Source organism: Equus caballus, chromosome 9, assembly GCF_041296265.1.
Source record: "Equus caballus isolate H_3958 breed thoroughbred chromosome 9, TB-T2T, whole genome shotgun sequence".
In the NCBI taxonomy this organism is placed as follows: domain Eukaryota; kingdom Metazoa; phylum Chordata; class Mammalia; order Perissodactyla; family Equidae; genus Equus; species Equus caballus.
The window spans coordinates 16,173,397-16,194,644 of record NC_091692.1 but is presented as its reverse complement, the minus strand read 5'-3'; the positions used below and the strand labels follow the sequence as shown (position 1 = coordinate 16,194,644).

General features: G+C 41.1%; 1 protein-coding gene across 34 annotated transcripts in view; it reads left to right on the top strand.

Moving 5' to 3' along the window:
- SULF1 (sulfatase 1) overlaps window positions 1-21,248 on the top strand; it is a 192,827-nt gene that overhangs the window by 37,145 nt on the left and 134,434 nt on the right. For 6 of the 34 annotated variants that reach the window (XM_070221485.1, XM_070221464.1, XM_070221484.1 and 3 more), the window contains one exon: window positions 13,328-13,422. The exons of 17 other annotated variants lie outside the window; for them this stretch is intronic. The gene's annotated coding sequence lies outside the window, so the exon portion shown is untranslated. Of the gene's footprint in view, window positions 1-4,303; window positions 4,657-13,327; window positions 13,423-21,248 lie in introns of those variants that run through there. 11 more of the 34 variants (XM_070221469.1, XM_070221489.1, XM_070221480.1 and 8 more) reach the window with 4 other exon arrangements.

The following is a 21,248-nucleotide window of genomic DNA, read 5'->3' as shown; positions in this document are numbered from 1 at the left end:
TTAATTTCAAACCAAAATCTAGTACAAACATGACCTTCCTACTGTAAATCCCATGACTAGGAAAAGAAATTACATCTAGAGCTTTGTTTCTAGGGCTGAGAATTTGGAAATAAATTAATATTGGGATGTTTCAGACGGAAAAAAAAAAAGATCTGTTTATTATAATCTCTTGTCTGTGGAGATGAGAAAAATTCTTTCTCCTGCAATTTACTGAAAGAATGCAGTCAGTAAAGATTTAAATGACAGGAATGGAAGGGTCATCATTTTATTCCTTTGCCTTGGGGCAGGGCTACAGTTAAGCCATCCCAGGAAAGAGAACAATGCTCTTGCTCCCAAAAATCTCCAGGTGAGAATAGTAAAAATTAAAAAGAGCAGATGGGAAAGCTCAGGGGCTGTGAAATTAATAAAGGTCAGTTCAGGCTGACACCATTTCAGTTAAAATTCATTTCTATTTGCAAATAGCCTGACACTTAGCGAAACTCCAAAGGATGTGATATTTGGCACTAGCTCTCTGAAAATTCCGTTCAGTATTAGTATTAGTTTCTGGTCATCCTGTTGGTGAGGGAGGGAGTCCTGCCCGAGGGTTCTGGGATAACCACACGCAGGACATCTGACACTGGACACATGGGATAAACAGCACTTTATTGCTCACGTATACCAAGAGCCCCAGGGGAGCAGGGCACTACACGCCACGTAGGGCCACTCAGAGGTTGCATTCAGGAACAGAGTCAACAAGAAGAGGCTGTGGGGGCAGGCTTTGTAGTAATGAGAGGGTGAGTTGTACCCTGGTTCCCAGGAGAGGACACGATTGGCTTGTCTATGATTGTGTGGGCTGGCGGGGAAGTGAAACCCATCAGGTTGAGGACCTGGTGGAGTACAGCTGGTCCAGCTGGAGGAGAACTAGCCAGGTGGGGAGGCTTTCCCACTGTGGGAGAGGGGGCAAAGCAGGGGACAGGAGAACTCACAGGCCTTTGGGCAGAGATATCAAGGGAGCACGTGAAATCTTAGGCCTTACAAGCCGGTCATCCATATAAACTGTGTCAGATCATATGATGCTCACTTTCTTGGCTATACCTGACCCTTCTAAGAGTAATGTTTCTGTCACACCTATTGTGTCTCCTGTGAAAACAGTTGTTTTTGACTGGGTTGATAAACATGGGGGCGTAAGCAGTTTTCTAGCAAGAGTACTCTCAAGCCAAAGCTTTATAATTAGCTAAATGATTCATGCAGAAGTAACCTTTGCTACTCATTTGGATTGGAATGAAAAGATGAAGAGAGCCCTAAATCATCCAGACAAAGCTCATATTTAAGTCTTCATTTGATTTTAATTTGTCATGAGGTGAATGTTGACCAACTTTAGACTTATAGCCAAAGGGCCAAAAAAACGGTCTAGCTTGCTGAAGTGAAGGTATTCCTGCCTTCGTTTTTTAAGAAGAATACTGTCAGGAAACACAAGCAGGTCAGACTCTCTCTCACCTTCCCCGAGACTTAACAAGTGAGGAGTTAAAGGACACGGGGAGGCCAGTACACTCAGCAGAGCTTGGACATCTGCAGTTAGTGTTGGACCTGTCATAAAGTCTTAGGCGAGGCACTTCATCTCTCCGGACCCCAAGTTCTGTGCTTTCTTAATGAAGAAGTTAAACTAGATCAAGTGTTTTAAAATATTTTTTTTAGTAAAACCCTTGTTTCAAACAAAATCTAAAATCACCCTATAAAACAGATAGAAATGAAGCTCTTTTTGAATCCAATGAATGGAGCCTAAGCCCAATTGACCTGCCCCGCCCCCACATTTGCTCCACCCCTCCCCCAAGATTCCCGAATCACTTCCATGAAAGCCTAAGGCTTCTTGGAACCCAGCTTGAAAACCAGCAGAAGAGATACTATCTAAGGTTCCTTCCAATTTTCAGCAGAATGGAAAAATCAGAGACTACGCAGTCAGACAGACTTAGGTTCAAATCCTAGTTCTTTCACTTCCTAAGCTGTATGACCAGTTTTCCCATCGGTAAAGTAAAGATAAAAGAGCTCTATTTTAGCACAATTGCTAGGTTGAGAAGGCATGTAAAGCATCTACCCAGTGCCTGAAACCTAGTAGGGACTCAGGAAAGGTAGCTATAATAACTGTTATGGCTCTGACTTGAGCAGAACAAAATGAGGGAAGATCCTATACTTGAACCCCTAAATTACAATGAGACCTCTGTCATTTCTGAAGCTAAAAACCTCAAGAACTTGAGGCTAAAGTTGCTCTTTTGAACCTGAATTGGTTTTTATTCTTCCAAATTAACGGAGGTGGGAAAATTCTTCTAATTCACTGAACATTCTGTATGCAGTGGAGACGGTGTACTGTGTGGACACACCCCAAGTCTTTTAAATGACACCATGGTTGATCCAACCACCACAGACGGAATTTAAAGCACGTTGCTTTCACCAAAGAATAATAGGGGAAATGTCATTAAGAACATGCTAATACTAAACCACAAGAAATTCAGTACCTGATGGCTCATGTTCTGTATTTCACCGTGTATCATAAAACAATTCACCAGAGAGCCATTGTTCATTTTTGAGCTGCTGTTATGATAGCCTGCATTCTTTCAATAGTGGAGGAGTTCCTCCATAAAATGCATCCTAGAAGTCTGTGAGTTCTGAATATCTCACCTTTTGGGAATTTTCCCAGCATTCTGTTAAGTAAGCTCCATTTTATAGGCCCTCTAATGTGCCGTAGCAGAGGCTCAGGAATGCCAGCATTCCTGTTATCCTCATGAACTTTAGGCCCTAATGGACGCAGACTCAAGTAAAGTTTAGACTCTCCTCTCCACGTTTTATAAAGCTTTCTCTTTTTGTTTTTTGCTGAGGGAAATTCGCCCTGAGCTAACATCCACTGCCAATATTCCTCTTTTTGTATGTGAGCCACCACCACAGCATGGCCACTGACAGACCAGTGATGTAGTTCAGTACCCGGGAACCGAACCCGGGCTGCTGCAGTGGAGCGCACTGAACTTAACCACTAGGTCACCAGGGCTGGCCCTTTTTTTTTTTTTTTAATTTATGGAAATTTCCACACATACACAAAAGCAAAGGCCGTCACAAACCCTCATAAGCCTATTGCCTCATAAGCCACAGCTCCAACATCAACACCTTGCCACCACATGGCGGCTTTCAGCTGAGCCCATGGAGGTTCCACAGGCCCTTTCACTCCAAGACTGATGACCCAGGTAAGATCGGCCAACACTCATTCAGCAGCTGCTTCACCCAGGCCCCTGGTCCCAGGCCACCCCAGAGAACCACACAAGGTCCCAAACCCAGGAAGCCAGATAACACATGCATTCCAACAGAGAAGCCAAGTCAATAGGGAGAAAGGGGGAAATTTGGGAAGGCTTGTCGGGAAGATGGGATCTGAACTGAACTTTGAAGGGAACGGAAGTGTGGACATTCCAGGGGGAGGAGGAGGATGTGAGTAAGGAGAGGAAGTGAGGGAACTGAAAGGCCAACTTTAGAGAGTGATTCATATTCTAATGTGGTGGGTAGGTGAGGTGAGGGCCAGATGGGAGGCGGGAAATGAGTGTGGAGACACACGGAAGCTTCGAATGCCAGGATGAGGAAGGCCCTGACATGTTGGGGAGCCATTTCGGGAGCGGGGCAGGATAATAATCACCTAAAGAAAATAGGAGGTAGCAAGTGCGGGAGGGAGGGCAGCAGCGGGTTTCGTGCTCAGGGTGAATCAGAACTTTCTCCACCCCAATCTCTGGGAAAGAACCCTCCGGCTCGGTTCGTGGCTCCCACAGAGAAAAGAGCAGCGAGATTTAAAATAGAGGATTAAAATAGAGGGTTCGGCCCTGGCACAGGGAACTCCCTACAAATCATCCTTAGGAAAACAAGAGACCAGGAATAAAGAGAAGCAGGAGAAGCACCTGGTCCGAGTCGCAGAAACATCAGTGTTTACTGAGCACTTGGTCTCTGGAACGCCTGCCTTTCCAAATACCACATCTTCCTCATCCACTCCATCCTGCCACAGGCAGCTACTGTGCCGGGCGCTCGGGGAGGGGGGAGCTGGAGCCGCAGGCCTGGAAACCCGGACTGCCCTCCCGCCGGTCCTGCCCCCGCCTCCCTCTCACCCACCCAGCCTTCCCCTCGCCGGCCGGCCAGCTGCAGCGCACTGTTTGTTTGCCGAGGTTTGCATGCACATATTGAGTTGCCTTTTTTTTCCAGTCAGTTCAGCAGTGTCCCGAAATTCACCCCCGGTGTAACTTCTGCCTCTGCTCCTCCTCTTCTTGGAACTGCCTTTTGTTTGTCTGGCAGCCCTGGTTCTACGGGGGTGTGTGATGATAATAATACGCGGGCTTATATAACCCGCTTCATCTTGCAAGCACTTCGCAGACAGTCCCTAATGCATCTTCGGGGCCGGTGGCGGTGGCGGGCCGGGCGGCTTTAGCGGCACATAGGAAACCCCAAGCCGAGGCGCGGAGGCCAGAGGGAGGGCAGGGAGGGTCAGAGGCCAGGCCTTCCTGGCCCCCCGCGTCTCGGAGGTCAGCGGAGATAAGGAACAATGACCCTCGCCCTCAGGAGGAGGAAGGAAGTCCCGCTGCCACCTTATCTCTGCTCCTCTGCACGCTCCCAGTTCCCAGAGCTTGTTCTCTAGAGAAGATTTCGAAGGCGGCTTTTGTAAGTACGATGCTCTGCTTTTGCTTTAAAAAGGAAGGAAGCAAACTTTCCTTACTGCCCTTGTCCGTTTCATATTAGTTATTCATTAGAATCGTTTCCCTCATTCAGAATCTTAGGTGATGGAAAGTGTGTTTCTGGCCAAAGTCCTCCACCCAATGGGGTTCCTCCTAAAAATAATAGGAGAGGAAAGAGGTTTCTGTTGATAATTCACTTGGCAAAATAGCACCCAGGAGAGGTGCCGAAATGGGCCACTTTCACTGCATCCTAGTCCTGTCTGACTGTTGTACACCCACACACACATCCGCTCACCCGGGAGTGGAGCTCTGGTTATTCACCTGGCTTGTTAGGCAGTGAGAAACTGATGCCACAACTTTGGTCTTCAATTTCTCTGCTTCCCGTGCTCATAATTTCAGGCAAATGTAACTGTTGGAAGTTTCTTTTCACACTATGAAATAAATCCCATCTTTCAGTGCAGGCTTGAAACTTGCGCTGGCTTCTGTAAACTCTGCAAAACCCGGTAACTATAGTGGATATGTGAATTGTAAGTTTTTCACTGCACAGCTGAAGACTGTAAATGTTAAAGGAACATGGACACTAACTTCTTAAGCACAGGCGAAACCCAAAGCTCTGTTATTAAACAACGTTTGTGTAAAGAATGCTGAGTTAGCAGTATTTTTCTCAGCGATGATGCTCGTTGCTTTGAGAAATTGTCTTTCAAGAAAGGTGAATTTAAAACTCTAGAATAACACTAAGAAAGATACAATTGCTGAACACGTGGAAAGTAGGATTTACTAATTGAATAAGCCACCAATATAAAGTTCTATTTTGGGTAGTTGTACAATTTGCATTTATAAAACCATGGTTATAACTTGCTGCGCTACGAGATGTAGAAAATTACTGTCTTTATTTCAAGTAAGGAAACTAAGAAATATAAATTGACAATAGTGTAGAAAAGAAAGCCCTCTTACATTTAATGCCGTTAAGTGCCCTGATTAACACACTGAGCTTGGTTGTTTTTATCTTTAGATAAACAGATGTGAAAACCATGTACAGTGTGTATGTATACCTGTGTATGTGTGTGTATATATACAGGTGTGTATATATACACACATATATGGAAGAGTTTAGGATAATTAAATATATGTATTTAAATATGTACAATATGTAAATACATATATTTAATTATCCTGCACTCTTACATTTGTTATATCTATCTAGTGTTCAGTATTTTACATGATAGTGTAACATCCAAAATGACCCAAGTGAAAAGATTTCATATCAAATTTCAGAATGCAGTAGAGCTATTTGTTCATTATTTATTCAATAAACATGGAAAACATTATAAAATTATGTCTATTTTTAAGATTTCCTTTAAATGACATTTCTACTTAAAATTCTCTGTGGCTTCTAAGGAATTCTAAGGCCATAATTAAAGTTGAAAATGAGACCGGATTCTAGCTGTTTTTACCCCTAAATTTAAAAATGATCTGTCAACACTAAATTCTATACTCTAGCTAATTCAATTACAAAGATCAGCCACATAATCTCAACATTAGCCTCAAAGGCCTACTCAATCACAGTAGAAAATTCTGAGGCTGGGTTTTACCATTACCTGGTCATATGACCAGCAGCAAGTTCTTTAAGATTTTTAGCCTCTGGTTTCACATCTGTAAAATAAGACCAATACTTCTTACCCCAAGGAGAGTATTGTTGAAAGGACTAAAAGGAAATAATATATGTAAAATGTCTGGCACAATGTCTGAAAATAGCAATGTTCCAGTCAATTTTAGGGCTTTTCCATTTCTCTCTGTTTTTTTTCATCTTTGGTTCTGTTCATTTATTGAGCATCTACTATGTATTGCATACTATGCTAAGCACTAGTGATACAAAGATGAATAAGATTATTATCGTGCCTTAGAAGAGTTCACACTCTAAGGAAACAGACCAAAACAGCAGATAATTTTCTTAACAGTGTACGTGCGAAAACAGAAGTGACAGAATGGAGGCCAGGGTGATCCTCTCCTAGGGAAAGTCAAAGGAACTGTCACAGAAAGGGTGTTGATTGTGTGCCTTTTAAAGGATCAGCAGGAGGTGTGGGAGGACATTCCAGAGGGAAAGAGCATTGGAGAGAGAAAATGTGAGAAATTCTGGGGATGGGAACTGTTTTCAACTGGTGCTAGAGTGTTGAATCTAGGGAGGCTAGACATTTAGTCAGGGGCCCAATCACAGATATTCTGGTGCTTCTGCTGAGACATTTGGATCTGTTACTCTAGTGAAACCCAAACGGGTGCATGGACCAGCTCAAGATCCGAAAAAAGTTTATTTTATAGGTTCACATCAATATGGAAGCTTGGACTGAAGTGTAAGTCAATTACATCACTAAGACATTGTTTGGTTCAGTAGACTTTGTTTGTTTGTAGCAAACCCATTTCCATCATGGAAGCAGGTAGCACAAGCTCCTTAACTCACCAGGTCTGGCACTTTCAGGATTACTCTTTAATCAATGGAGAGACAAGGAAGGACTTTGCTTGGGATTGAGAAGGCATAGAGTAGATGTGCTTTATGTTTTAGGAAGATTTTATACAGATCATCTACTATCTGGTATGGAGGGTGGTTTGGGCAAAGGCCTAAGGGATGACAATACTACACACTGGGAGGCCAATTAAAAGACTCGCATAGTATACAAGTTGTAGTAGACAATGCTGAGGGCCTGAGTCGTGTAGGTGGACAATAGGGCATGGATTCCAGAGATATTTAGACCGTGGAACATTCTCAACTTGGGGTGAATGAAGGGAATGAAAGAAAAGGAAATGTCTATCGTATTTGTTTTAGGCTTGAGCAACTGGAATTTTGGAATTGAGAAATTTATAGAATACCATAAAACAAGAAAGGTACAAGTTTATAGAAGATTGAGTTAGTTAGGGTAATGTTGGGTTGTGATGTCAGTAAGAGGTTAGACTGCAGCATTAAGTAAAAATAAAAATAGATTTTTAGAAAGTATAAAATTGCCAGATTTTTCTTGGAAACATTGAGGAGAGACATAGAGACTGGCCTCTCCCTGTTATGCTCAGTGCCTCTAAGAAATGCTAGGATCTGGGCTCACTGGGCCCTGAGCCTTCATCCGCATCTTCTGCTGTTGAGTGGATTGTTTTCCCATTAACTTTTCAACAGGAAGGCCATGTCTAGGGCAGTCTTGCCAATTACGGTGTATACCCTCAAAAAGAGAAATTCGTACTTCCTCTGAGCCTTCAGAAATGAGCAGAGACTAGAAAAAAGATCTGTGGGCTAGTAGAATGCTTATGAATAAAGAACACAGATTCATAAAGAATTTATACTCTTCAGCAGGAAGCAGCCCTTTCCTTAGGAGTTTTTGCCTTCCCTTGAATTGGGGGACCCCTCAGAGACTAGAGTAAAGGAGGTCATTTCTAAGACGAAAGCAAAGGAGGTTATTTCCTACCCAGCCATTACTTAGCCTACAACTATTTCCTCCTTTCAGTGTGAGCGAGGAGTTCTTCCCATATGTTTGAATGGTGTGTAATTGGAAAGGAGAGGTGAGTAGCATTTTTAAAGTTTTGAAAGATGACAACTAGAGGAATTTTAAGATTTAGAATGAATAGAAAACAATCTGATTGGCAGACAGGAAGCTGTGACGTTTTAAGTCTTTGAGGTCTGATTATTTGATAACCTTAGGTTTCTTATACCCGTTCACCCTTTCTACACTCAGCACGTAATCTTCTATGGCAAAGCTTCGATCGGATTTCCTGGATTTCTGAGCTCTTGCCCCACCTGAACACTTCAGAGCAAATACCACTTCTTACAAAAGGGGCCTGGCCGCAGACTTCATGGCTAGTCTCACGAAGTGGTTTAATATTTCTTTCTGGTTTGTAAACTGTATCAACGCATTTAAAAACAGATTTAAGAAGCTTTTTTCCACCTCTAAATATAAAGAGTTTTATCACTCATCAGAAAGATAGTATTTGGTTATAATCTGAATTCCATCTGGCTTCTGATGGCTTACTTCAAAATTCCCCAAACTTCAGAAATTATCTTTGGCTTTTGAAATGATGAAAAAGCTTTCTATTTTTGCTAAAATGCTTCCGCCATAAAAAAAAAGAAAAATGAGGAGTCCCAAAAAGGAATAGTTACTATCTCAGTTATACAAAATAATCACCAGATATATACTTTAGAATAAGATGAGCTTGCATCATGGGAAAGTTTATGATTTAAAGAAGGAACAAGATATATTTGGGGGAATTCCCATTAGCACAATTAAAGGATGAAGAATATACTGAACTTCCATATATGGTGCTGGCCATTCCGCTTGTAGGTTACTCAAGCCATTTAAAGTCTTGGCTGCATAAGCAAGTGCTACAACTTCACAATCTTTTTGGCTTTGCTGACATAATGATTTACTCCAGGCTGGGTGCTGCCTGAGCCACTGTGCTCTCCTATGCAGTGTTTGAAGAGTGGATAGCGTGCAGCTGTGCAGTCTCCCAGACACCTGAGTCCAGAATATTGTTGAATTTTGTTTCGTTTCTGTACTCCACAGAAAGCTGGAAGTTCCCCAACTCTCTCTTGGGTTTGGCTTCCTGTTTGCATGTTTTCTGGTCTCATGTCATTGTACATGAAGTAATAGTCCCACATGCGTGCACCATCTACAATGGCAAGATTTGTGTGCTTCAGCACAAGTTTTCTAATGAGGATATTTTGGACCTTCCAACGACTCCTTAGGGAAAGCAGTTTGGAACCCGTTATTGCTTTCCAAGGTGAAGGGAGCGGCGACAGAATGCACATCAGCAACAGGACTGAGGCCACTTTCAGGAGATGATCGAAGGACAACTGCCTAAGAAAAATAAACATTTCCCTTACACATCTATCTAAATGGGTATATGTCTCTATGTGTACAGTATAGAAAAATGCCTCCAATTCATGGTTTAAAAATATCAGTTACTGGTTCAGCATTTCACTAACTATGAATGGTGTTAGTGTTTTCCACTGAGGACTGTTATTTTAATGGCATTTCTCTGTAGCAAAATCTGATGAGTTTACGAAACTTGAGAGCCAGGAAATGCAGCTCAGTTTCTGAACAACTGAGAGAGCCAAGAGAGTTCAGCTCAATCATCTACTTACTTTATAGCGTGGATTCGTAAGTGCTAAGTGCAATAACACGCTGGTATGGAGAGAGGAGCCAAACCAAACTTTTCAAGTACAGCTCTTAAACCATCAGGCTTAACCTCCCAACATATTATCAGCAGGTGAAATTCTGGTGCACACCCACACCTATTTGTGGATGTTCATGTCAAATTAATGGGCATACATGCCAACATTTTGTAGAATTTTAAAACAGGAAGAGATTTTGGAAGTCTTCCAATCTTATCCTTTTATTTTAAGACAGAGAAACTGAGACTCATGAGCTCTCACTCTGTACATACACACACACACACACACACACGCAACTCAGTCTTATGCTGAGTCGCTGCATAGATCTGACTTAAGAAAAAGACGTATCATAAGTCTGGCTTAAGAAAAGAAGAGGTCAAAATGACCAGGGCTAGGCCAATGCTTCGCTGCTCCATGCATGTTTGTGTGGCCCAACTTCAGGACTGTGGGCTGACAATTTGTTCTTTCTTCAGGAATTGTTCAGGGTCTCGGATTAGATGTTTTTGACCGAAACTTGAATGAACTCCACAACAAATCAAAGATCAATATGTGACTCAGATCCTGACTATACAGCGATGCTCAACTAGTGCATGGTAGTTACCAAGGACCGCGTTATGATTAGCATATAAAATGTAGACCAAGCTTGAGATACAATCCTCACACTTAGGAATCTTAAAACCTGGCTGGAGAGATGAGACCATCACCCATGTAGGCGGCAGCAGCAACAGTGGAGACTATATAACTAGATGCTACATTGTGTGGCACAGATTTTAAGTGTTGTAGGAGTTCTGCTGAGAGATATCTATGAAAATTGAGGTTGTCAGGAAATGGAATTTCAGCTGATCCCAGAGGGGTGCTTAGAATTTTAATATGTGGAGGGAAGAAAGGTGGATTTTTCTAGTAGAAATGGAAGCATGGAGAGGGTCTCATGGCTAGGACCCTGAGGAGATCAGGCTGATGGGGGCTGCCCAGAAGCATTTGTCAAGCTAAGTAATGGACTGTGGATCCCCAGTACGGATTTACATTATTATGTACTAAAATGTTACTGAAATAAGCACCCCCCGAAAAACTGGTTACGAATTAATTTAATTATATTTATATAACTATAAATCCACGATAATAAAGTTATATTTATATCACTGAAAATCCACAGTAAGTTGCTAATTAAATATAAACAAAACCAATAATATTCTATAGATTAGACTGGAAATATTAGTTTAAAATTAATAATATTAATTCTGTTTGCCAGATCATACTGTTTTGCTGAAACTAAAGAATCAATTCACTTTAACCAAGTGTTCATTAATGAAATTGTAAAAAAAAAAAGTAGGAAAGAAACATTTTAATAAAAAATATCTATGGCGTATTCAGTACTATGCCTATTTATAATGAATTGTTGCAAGTTAGCACATGTAAAGGAAGAAAGGATCCCACTGGGGTGTTGACCATGGAACTGAGCACTGTGGTGGCTCAGTCATCCTGTGGCCTTACTCTGTTCTGGCAAATAAAACTTCAGACAGCACAGCAGGAAATGGTTGACTCACGTGCATACACATATCAAGCGAGTATTTAGGCTGCTTCTGTTCTCTCTTTAATAGCCTATGGCAATTAAATTATTATATTATTCTCCCACACATTATTGTTTTAATGATGACAAATCAAAGTCTTCGTTGATAAACTTTATGAAAGCTCTGGTCTTATTCCATGAAAATGTCTTCTGATTGCAAGTTACCCCTGCAAGGGAAGTGGTATCTTTATTACCAGCTAAAAAAGATTCAACACAAGTGATAATGGTTGCCAGTGTTTATTGAACGCTTGTAATGTGCCACATACTCTTCTAAATTTTTTACATGGATGCTCACATGTAATCCTCACGTCAACCCTATGAGGCAGATACTATGTTTAATCCTCATTTTTCAGAGGAGGATACTGAGGCTTAGAGAAATTAAGTAACTCACTCAAGGTCACCTAGCCAATGAAAACTGTCGCCTGGAATTCAGGCATCGAATTCCAGGGTCTGCTGCTCCCAGTAGTAGATTCACAATAATTGCAGAAAGGGTGTTGCTATTTTGACATTAGGCTATGCCAGCATGACCACAACCAGATACTTACAGCGTCACGTTCAAACGTTAACTTTTCTTCAGGAGATCACGAGGTACCGTGCCTAATCCTAAACGTAAACATTTATATGTCCTCTCGGAACACATTGAAGAAGTGGACATCTGCATGATGCTTATATAATTTGTAATGCTCTCAGAGACATGGAAACAGAGAATGTAAAAACTCACCAACTCCCAGAATGGAAGCACAGGGCAGTGGCCAAAGGCTGACTGGGCTGGGTGTGCCAGATGACAGAGGGCGGCCGAAAGGGGTGGAGGAGCTGAGCTCCTGTCGGGAATGGCAAGAGCCATGATAAGGGTGGTGTGGGAGGAAAGTCTTGCAGCAACAGGCCAGCTCCAAGGCGGCCAGCTCCAGCGAGGCCGGGCTGCAGCAAGCTCGCTGCAAGAGGGAAGTTTTCCGAACAGAGAGAAGGTCCAGGGACTGCCCACGTTTACCCGGAATCACCAGGGCCAATTCAGAACAAGGAGAGATTCGAGGTCTGTTGTATTGAGCGAATTAATCTACACCCATTGCCTTTGAGCTTCCCCTCTATGTATACCAACATACAGTTGTATTCACCAGTGAAGAGCTAAGAAAGCTCCAAATGAAATGCTTTAATATTTACACGGCAAGAGAAATGTTTTTTACATATAAAGGGAATTTGAGTTGCTAAATAGTGTGTGTCATTTTCCTATTCTTATATTTCATATATCTTATATTTCCTTATAATATATATATCTCTCTCTCTTACATTTCCTCTCCTATCTTACATATCATATCCATATTTATATGTAATATGTATATGTTAAAATGTGCTGTGCTATTCATGGCAGCAAGATTGCTTCAAAAGATACTTAATGCATTAAAATGGGTGTTTCCTCTTATTCAAAGTATCTAAGTTGATTTTAGTCACTTATTTTTCAACTTTCGTAAATGCAGAATAGAAACAAACTTCACCACTTGAAAGTGCTTACTTTGCTACTCATCGGATAATAGCTGGCAGCACCTTCAGAATATTTTATGATTCAGCACCTTTTCCTTTAAAATAGGTCTCATAACCTGAAATTAGACGTCACTCAACTTTTAAACTTGGAATACTTTGTAAACTTTGACAAAGAAACTCTTCTTTAGTGATTTTATGATATCCAGTCAAAGAATAATATGAAATGAATCTAACGGAAAGTCTTTCCCTTGATGAAAAGAGAGTCTAATGGAAACTGCTACAAAAGGAGCGCATTACCCACAATGCTTCGAAGTCTCTTGCGAGTGATTGTAAGAAAATCAGTCTGGGTGAAATTTGGAGAATATTATTCCTAATGATGTCCTCCTTTGAACTGTGAAAGGGCAGCATCTGAAAGATAAATCACTGATAAAAAGCAACTGAGGACGCTTATGCTTTCCTCCATTGTAGACACTGACAGCTAGCCAGCATCCTCTGAAGAAGGTGAATTTGGCAAATGACACGCAGGTTCTCCAAGACAGAGTAATTGCAAGAAATCTTCAAAGGTACTCATATCAAATATTTATCTCTTGGTTAATTAAACCAAGGCACTAATTAAACCTGAGCACTCCATGACACTTGGAGAGGGGGACATTGCACCGATGGGGAATTGTAAGAAACTGAGTCATCAATAGTCCTGTAGCACTCTCATCCTTCTTGGCTGAGAGAGCTACAGGGGTCTTGAATGTGACAGAGCCATTTCATGAAAATAGTCTCCCAGAATGACAAAAGAACCATCTGAAAAATGGGTATTTGAAGAATCAGGTAACTTTATCAATATGTCATGAGCTGTTCAGAATTAGAGGGACATTGAATGGCAGACCAGTTACGCTCAGTCATCCACATTCTCGGGAGTGAAAACTGTACAGATGTCACCCCTCTCGTTCGCAGCTTGCCTTCACAGTTTCTTGCCTTGGACAGATAAATACCAGTGGCAAGAGTTTTGTGGGGCCGGGGAGAGTTCGGAGACCCACCTCAGCAATACAACATTGGTTACAGAAACATTCTTAGGAGTGTTGATTTATATGAGCTCCCACCCCCGTGAGCCTTTCTCAAATGCCAGTATTGAAAGTTGTCCCCTTCCATCCCCATCCAGAACTAAAGCATTGGAAACTGTTGAGTTCCCCTTGGTTTCAAGTTGCAGCTCTTCAAAATCATTGCCCTTTGCTTGATTTTCCTTCTAAGCTTTGTGTTGGCCCACGTTGGCTTGGAAGAAGTCCTGTAATCACCACACAGCTCATGAACCTCACAGAAACAAAACAGAACAAAATCTTCAAGGCTGGCCTGAATTTCAGGTTCGTCTTTTGAGGACTGATTTGTCCAGCTTCTCTTTCGAATACTTACAGAATTCAGTATTTTGTCTTCATACTACCAATGGCAAGCAACGAAGGGAAATGGCTGGAAGTGTATGGGAAACTGGGATCGACATAAAATCATGAGCGTTAGCAGTCTTTCTATAATTCTCGGAGCTTTGTCTGCAGGTGGTCTCGGGTATCACCAGTAATGTGTTGGATGCTGGTTATGCATAAGCTAAATCAACACTAAGAGAAGAAAAATTGAGGTTTAGATCTCCTGATTTCAAAACTCCAAACAGGAAAGGAAAATATTCCAAAACAGAAACTAAAAAAGTTATCTCTTTAAGAATAAGTTCAGTACACACTGGAACTGTGACTTCTTAAGAATTCTTCATCTTCTTGAGTCAGTTTGCCAAACCTTATCTTTGTGAACGTCCAGCCCTTGCATCACTTTTCCTATAGGAAAGAAAGAGGTTGGGCTTCAGTATCACACCATTCAAAATTAACTCTAGGGGCTGACCTGGTGGCGTAGTGGTTAAGTTTGCGCACTCCACTTCAGCAGCCCAGGGTTTGCAGGTTTGGATCCTGGGTGCAGACCTAACACCAGTCATCAAGCCACGTTGTGGCAGCATCTCACATAAAACAGAGGAAGATTGGCACAGATGTTAGCTCAGTGACAATGTTCCTCAAGCAAAAAGAAGAAGATTGGCAATAGCTCTTAGCTCAGGGCCAATCTTCCTCACCAAAAAAAAAATATATATATATATATATATATATGTATATTAACTGTAGAAGAGTCTGGAAAACCCTTAACACCAGAGGTCACTTTTTATCTTCTCAAGAGATGACTGAGGCCCTGATTTCTCAAAACATCTGTCTTCGTTTCTTTTGCTCTATGAAGAGGCCACTTTTCTGGGATGCCATGTTGTTTATTATCTGGCCAGTAATCTTTCATTTTACACTTGTCTCCTTTTAATGGGTAATTTCACCACTTTAAGCATTATATCCTTTTCATTTCTCAGCATATCCTTATTATGAGAAAATAGAAAGTGTTTAACATTGGATCAAGTTAGAATCATTTCCTCAAATTTAACATGCGTGATACTTATTTCTTAAAAATCTGTGGACCCCCTGCGTCAGCAGGCTTCAGTCTGCTTTTTCCATCTTTGGACTGGAAAATTCAAATTCAGACTGACCAGCTGACACCTTCAGCGATCTCTGCCCCCCCTTATCCATCATTTGAGCTGGATGCGATAGGTAGCTGAGTCACTTCCCACCACTACATCTGTATTCATATATCCACGATCTTCCCATCTGGTAAATTTTATAGAAAGAAATTAGTCCTTTCTGTGTGTGCTCAGAGAATGAGGTTTATAAAATAATGACCACTCTAATGGGCCTTGGGGTTTCAAAATGCTGCCCTGTGTATTTTTGATTGCCTCTCTGCTCATGACATCTGGGTATAAAGTTCTCTCATTTAATATTTTTCCAGCTTTAAGAACTGTTTACATGCAGTTCATTGAGCTTGGCATCGCCTCCAAAATACATAATGCAAGAAACAGAACCAGGAGATGTTATAAGCAAATCTCAGAAACTGCCCAAGTGTCTCCTGACTATCTGATTGCCAGAAGATTCTTTCCTGTTCCAAGGACAGATAGGTTGTATTCACATATAATAAGACACCAAAAGGACAATTAAATTTCACAGCTTGAGGGAGATATTGAGTGTTCTTGTCAAAAATGTTCACACCTGTGGAACAGGCTGTTATTTTTGTGCAGCCTGGTTTTCAGCTTGAGATACACCTGCCAAAATCTGAATGGCCGCTATTGTACCTTCTGGACTCCAAAACTGCGCTGTCAGACAAGGTTTGGTGCACACAGATGGGATAACTTAGAACAGCGACTATGTTGTTTGTAAGGAAAGTAAGACCTTTCCTAGCCCTGTTGCTGCCTGTTTGGGATGGAAAATTTTATCATAAGCATTCACTAGCTGTGCCTCCTGGCACTTTAGTTTTTCATATGTTACTTTAATTATTTAAGTTATGTTCGACACGTTAATTTAATTTTAAGTGATTTCTGAAAATTGTCCCTAGACTGTAATAGTAAACTACATCTTTTCAAGCCATCAATTTCAGATGTGGACCCTAAACACCGCTAAAATTATTCTCATCTTGGTTTCCAATAAGCATTTAAAGCTTGCTACGGAATATAAAGATTTGAATTTGGGGTTGCTAAAAAGCAGACTCTTCTCCTTTGTGATCACTCTTACCCTTAACATTTCTCATTAAAGGGGCAGTTTATCACAGAGAATCCTAATGTCAGTTAAAATAATGTATTTGTTGTAAAAACAATATAATAGCTACCTATTATGAATTTTTTTGAGTTAAAAAGAACACACACTTAACCTAAGATGTTAAGTCTTTTCTGTATGAATTTATGCCATGTGGAATCATGGAAAATTGCTCCCATTTGACTATTTTTGACCTACAAAAGTAGCAATTTCATATGGCACTACCTAATATTTTACATAATTGAAAACATGGAGAATGCACAATTTTATTCTGATTTTTTCCATTACCTTTATATCAAAACAATTTATGGTTTCTGCATTGTTTTCATAGTTCATAATGTAAATCAGTGCATCATGTTCCATTACATGGATGTGGGATCTATCGGTTGATTTTGCTTTTTCCATATAAAAGATAACACTCAAAAAACACAATCAATACCTTCCTTCACACAGCCGCTGTATTTGGTTCCATTCTAATGCCAGTTTTTATGCTAGAGTCTTCTCCTCTATCATCCTTTCATCCCCCTGAAACTAAATATTTTCACACGTGAGTCTTTAGTACAATTTTAAGTGAGAAAGCAAGTATTGCTATGTACAAGTATACAAATATGCACACATGTATGTCCATAGTTAAATGGATCTGTTTTGGCAGTACAACGTTAAAGCCAATGAGTTTGTATTTCAAGAAAATACCAGACTCCAATGGGATGAGAACCGTTGTGCCCATCAGGCTGTGCCGCCCTTAGCTGGCTCCTCTCCATTCTCAGCTGACTGAGACCTGTCCCAACAGATGGCCCTCTCAGTATGCTTTGACTGCCAACAGACTAGTGCCTTGTCTAACATGACGAGGAAGCAAACTCCAGGGGTGTTGACCGACCGGAGGAAAACCTTTTGCTCTTGCCATAATGACCCATTCAGGCAGGAAGTTAAGAGGAAAATCGCTGTTCCCCTGCGGGTGAGGAGTGGAGAGTGGGGAGGAGAGCAGTTTAATTATGGTGAGGATGGGGGCTTGGGGACAGGGACACAAGTGGAGACCTAGAAAAAAGGAAGGGATGATGTCATTCTTTACTGGGACAGTCACTGAAATGAAATCAGGTCACAAACAACGGTCTTGTTCTTTGCCCGGAACTATAAGTGTTACAGGAGATTACTCTGTGGTGACGCTTCTTAGGAAGACTCTAAGGCCCTACTCACATTAAGGTAGCCCCCAAGACATCTCAAAGACAGATAAGAAGGCAGGATCGTTCCCTCCAGTGCCAAAATGGCGCACACTAGACCCACAACATTTGTTCAAGATCGCTAAGTCACATTTTAGGACAGAAAAATTGTCCAGATTCTAAGAACACAGTGAATTTCAAGAAACAGAAGGCAACTGCACCACTGGGTGTCGGGCCAGATGTTTTAAATTGGTGCTTTTTGTAGAATAATTTTGAACAGCATCCTGAAGTTAAGATGGAATATATTTCTCACTAGAAAGTTGGCACTTCCTGGTGAGAAATACTGCCTTGTACCATGTTAGGGCATTTATAGGACTGATTAGTTCTCCTTACAGAGGATGCGTTTCATCTGTGGCAGTCTTGAGTTCCTATTGCCTCTGGTGGCAGATATATTCAATTTTAGGTCCCTTCGTTCAATGGTGTCCTAATTTAACCTCATTCATCTGCTTAGATTTCACAAGAGGGCATCACAATTACAAATGAAGGTTAGATTTTCTAAGAAGTCATCCGTGGAATAATTAGGTGATAGGGTCAAATCCTGTTATTAAGATTCTGTTGTTATTGCATTAATGAGGCTTAAAACAAATAAGTCATTGACTGAGCCTTTTTTTTTGAGGATATTTTTGCTGCACAAGTATTCATAACAGTAGAATTGGAACACTGTAGGCTTTTTACTTTGGCATCTACAGTTTGAGAATTTGCCAAACAATGTTCAATTCTGGTAAACCACTGGTCTTCAGGTGCATGTGTATATTCAAAGACAAGGTCCTTCTCTTTTGTAGAAATATACAAAAATGTAAAAATAAAATTGGGTTACAGTAGGAATTCGTATTTACTTTATGATTTTGCTCTCAAATTACTAGGGAATCTTGTGTAGTAATCTAGGGTATAGAGTAAGTCGTGATGTATGTGCAACAAATGTGTTTGAAAGCTGCTGTGGATTGTGGCTATCAAAATGGAAAGAGGCACATTTTGGAGTCCTTTTTTGGCAGATTCTGACATGAACTTCAGTGATTTCTGCTTTCCTTATTTTTTAATTTTTTTTTTTTTTTTTTGTGAGGAAGATTCACCCTGAGCTAACGTCCATTGCCAGTCTTCCTCTGTTTTGTATGTGGATGCCTCCATAGCATGGCTGATGAGTGGAGTAGGTCCGCGTCCAGGATCCTAATCTGTGACCTGGGCTGCCAAAGCAGAGTGTGCAGAACTTTAACCACTCAGACACTGGGCCAGGCCCTGCTTTGCTTATTTTTAAATGGAAAGTAATTAGTCTATAGGGCCTTTGAGAGAGAATAATGGTTTAAAACTAAAAAAGTAACCAAAATATTTCCAAACAAATGGCCAGCACCATCAGAAGTTCCCAAGTTTTCAAGACAGTGTTTAATTTTCTTTTGTTTGTTTTCTAGTAGTCTTTAAAGAAGTCTAAGGCCATTATCCATAGCCGGTTGACAAGAGCATCTAAAATGTACGTGCTACTTTAAGCAAATACATTATTTGCAAAACAAAGCATAGCTTCTTACAATGGGACTCACCATAAAATTAATTTTGAAATTATTTACATTTGCAGTTTTACCAGAAAAAGATTTGATGCATTTTTTGCATTAAAATGTCTTTATTAGGGGCCGGCCTGGTGGCACAGCTGTTAAGTTCGCACATTCTGCTTCAGCGTCCCGGGGTTTGCCGGTTCGGATCCCGGGTGCAGACATGGCACCACTTGGCAAGCCATGCTGTGGTAGGCGTCCCACATATAAAGTAGAGGAAGATGGGCATGGATATGAGCTCAGGGCCAGTCTTCCTCAGCAAACAGAGGAGGATTAGCAGCAGATGTTAGCTCAGGGCTAATCTTCCTCAAAAAGAAAAAAATTTTAAAAAGATAATAAATAAAATGTCTTTATTACATAAAGTAAGAATGCCCCAGCAGGTTAAATCCATCCTACAATATTCAGAGCAGTCGGGTCGAGCTGGGCATGATGATGCCGGTCAGTGCACAGTGACCGCGGGAGAAGGACCAGCAGCATTCAGAGCAGTCAGTGCCCGTGCTGTAGGGGGGCAGATATTTTGAGTCTCTCTCCTGGTGATAAGTGTGCCGTAATATAACTATTCCCAAAATTCTCCTGTCCAAAGAACACTGCAGTGAGAGTTGGTTCTCATTTTAGACATTTTTTTTGACTGTGTAACTTTCTACAAAATTAGGATGCGCTTGTCCCACTTTCCTCACTGGGCTGTTGGTAAAGAATGTGAAAGTCCTTTTGGAGGGAGCAGATGTCTGGAGCCACTCAAACACAACCTGTTCCTATCGCTGTGATATTAAAAGGCTAAGGAATTGCATGGTAATCATCAGTTCCCATCAGACTGTGCTATTCGCAGCACCTTATTTCTCCCTCGTTATTCTTGTAGTTTTATGTCTCTGCCAGTAAACTAATCCCAATGTGTATTTTTGATGGTTGGCAAAAATTCAAAAATGCTTTGCAAAGAAGGAAGGCCGTAGAATCACTCGGATTATAACTATGTATTCAGTGCAATTTTAAGAAAAGCTTCAGAATGAAATATCTTTGCTGGCTGAAGCATTAAAAAGAGAAGTGAAAAAAAATACCCTGTACTGTATTATATTCTTGGAGTTGGAATTCAGCTAAGGATTGACTCCAAATAATCTTTGTGATTAGAAAAAAAGATGTGTAAGATTAACTCACCCAGGATGGGTGCTATTGCTTTTAATACCTTGTTGAGCGGCTCCCGTCGTGCGCTGAAATGGGTTGAGAAATTGCCGTCATCTGCATCCACCAGACAGAGGCCACATGCAACAAGTGACATCCTTCTGCTCTCTGTCAGTGGTGTCAGAAGACTGCCTTTCTCCTAGGGAAATAGTCAATTTTCTAGTTGCTTTCTCCACCCCGAAGCATTGATTTATAGAGGAATTTCTTTCAAATGTCAGATACAGTATCAGCTTAGTAGTTTGTAAGTGTTGAAACGTCCCTTCTGGGTGAAAGGAGAGGAATGTAATTTACATTTCTCATCTGGAAGTTCATCTTAGTTTAAAGAGCTTTCTCTCAGGTTATGGAACTATTAAGACAGTTTGAGGGGGTGACTTGTATCTGTATGCATGAATAACTATTCCAGTGACAACCGACTCCTCAATGTGACAGACAATAATTCTGACTATCAAAACATTGATTTTTTTTCTCCCTGACTCGTGTATACAGTAAGAGCATGCATCTACCTGATAATAACTCGCCTCAGCTATTGGCCTACATGGATGTCTAAAAATGTACACAGCGATGAGTCATGTAAAAAGAGCCTTTCCTAACTTAGGGAGCCTTTGGGAGAAGTTCAAGAGTTATCACCAGCAAAGGTGATCTTGTCCTCCTAAAGTGGAAAATTCTCTCTTTTGCTAATTGACAGTGGCGCGTGAGAGAAGTGTAGCATAGTGATTAGGAGCACAGATCCGGGAGCCAGGCTGCCTGGGTTTGAATCTCTTCTATGCCATTTTTTAACTGTGAAACTTACTTTCTTTGTGCCTCGGTGTCCTTATCTGAA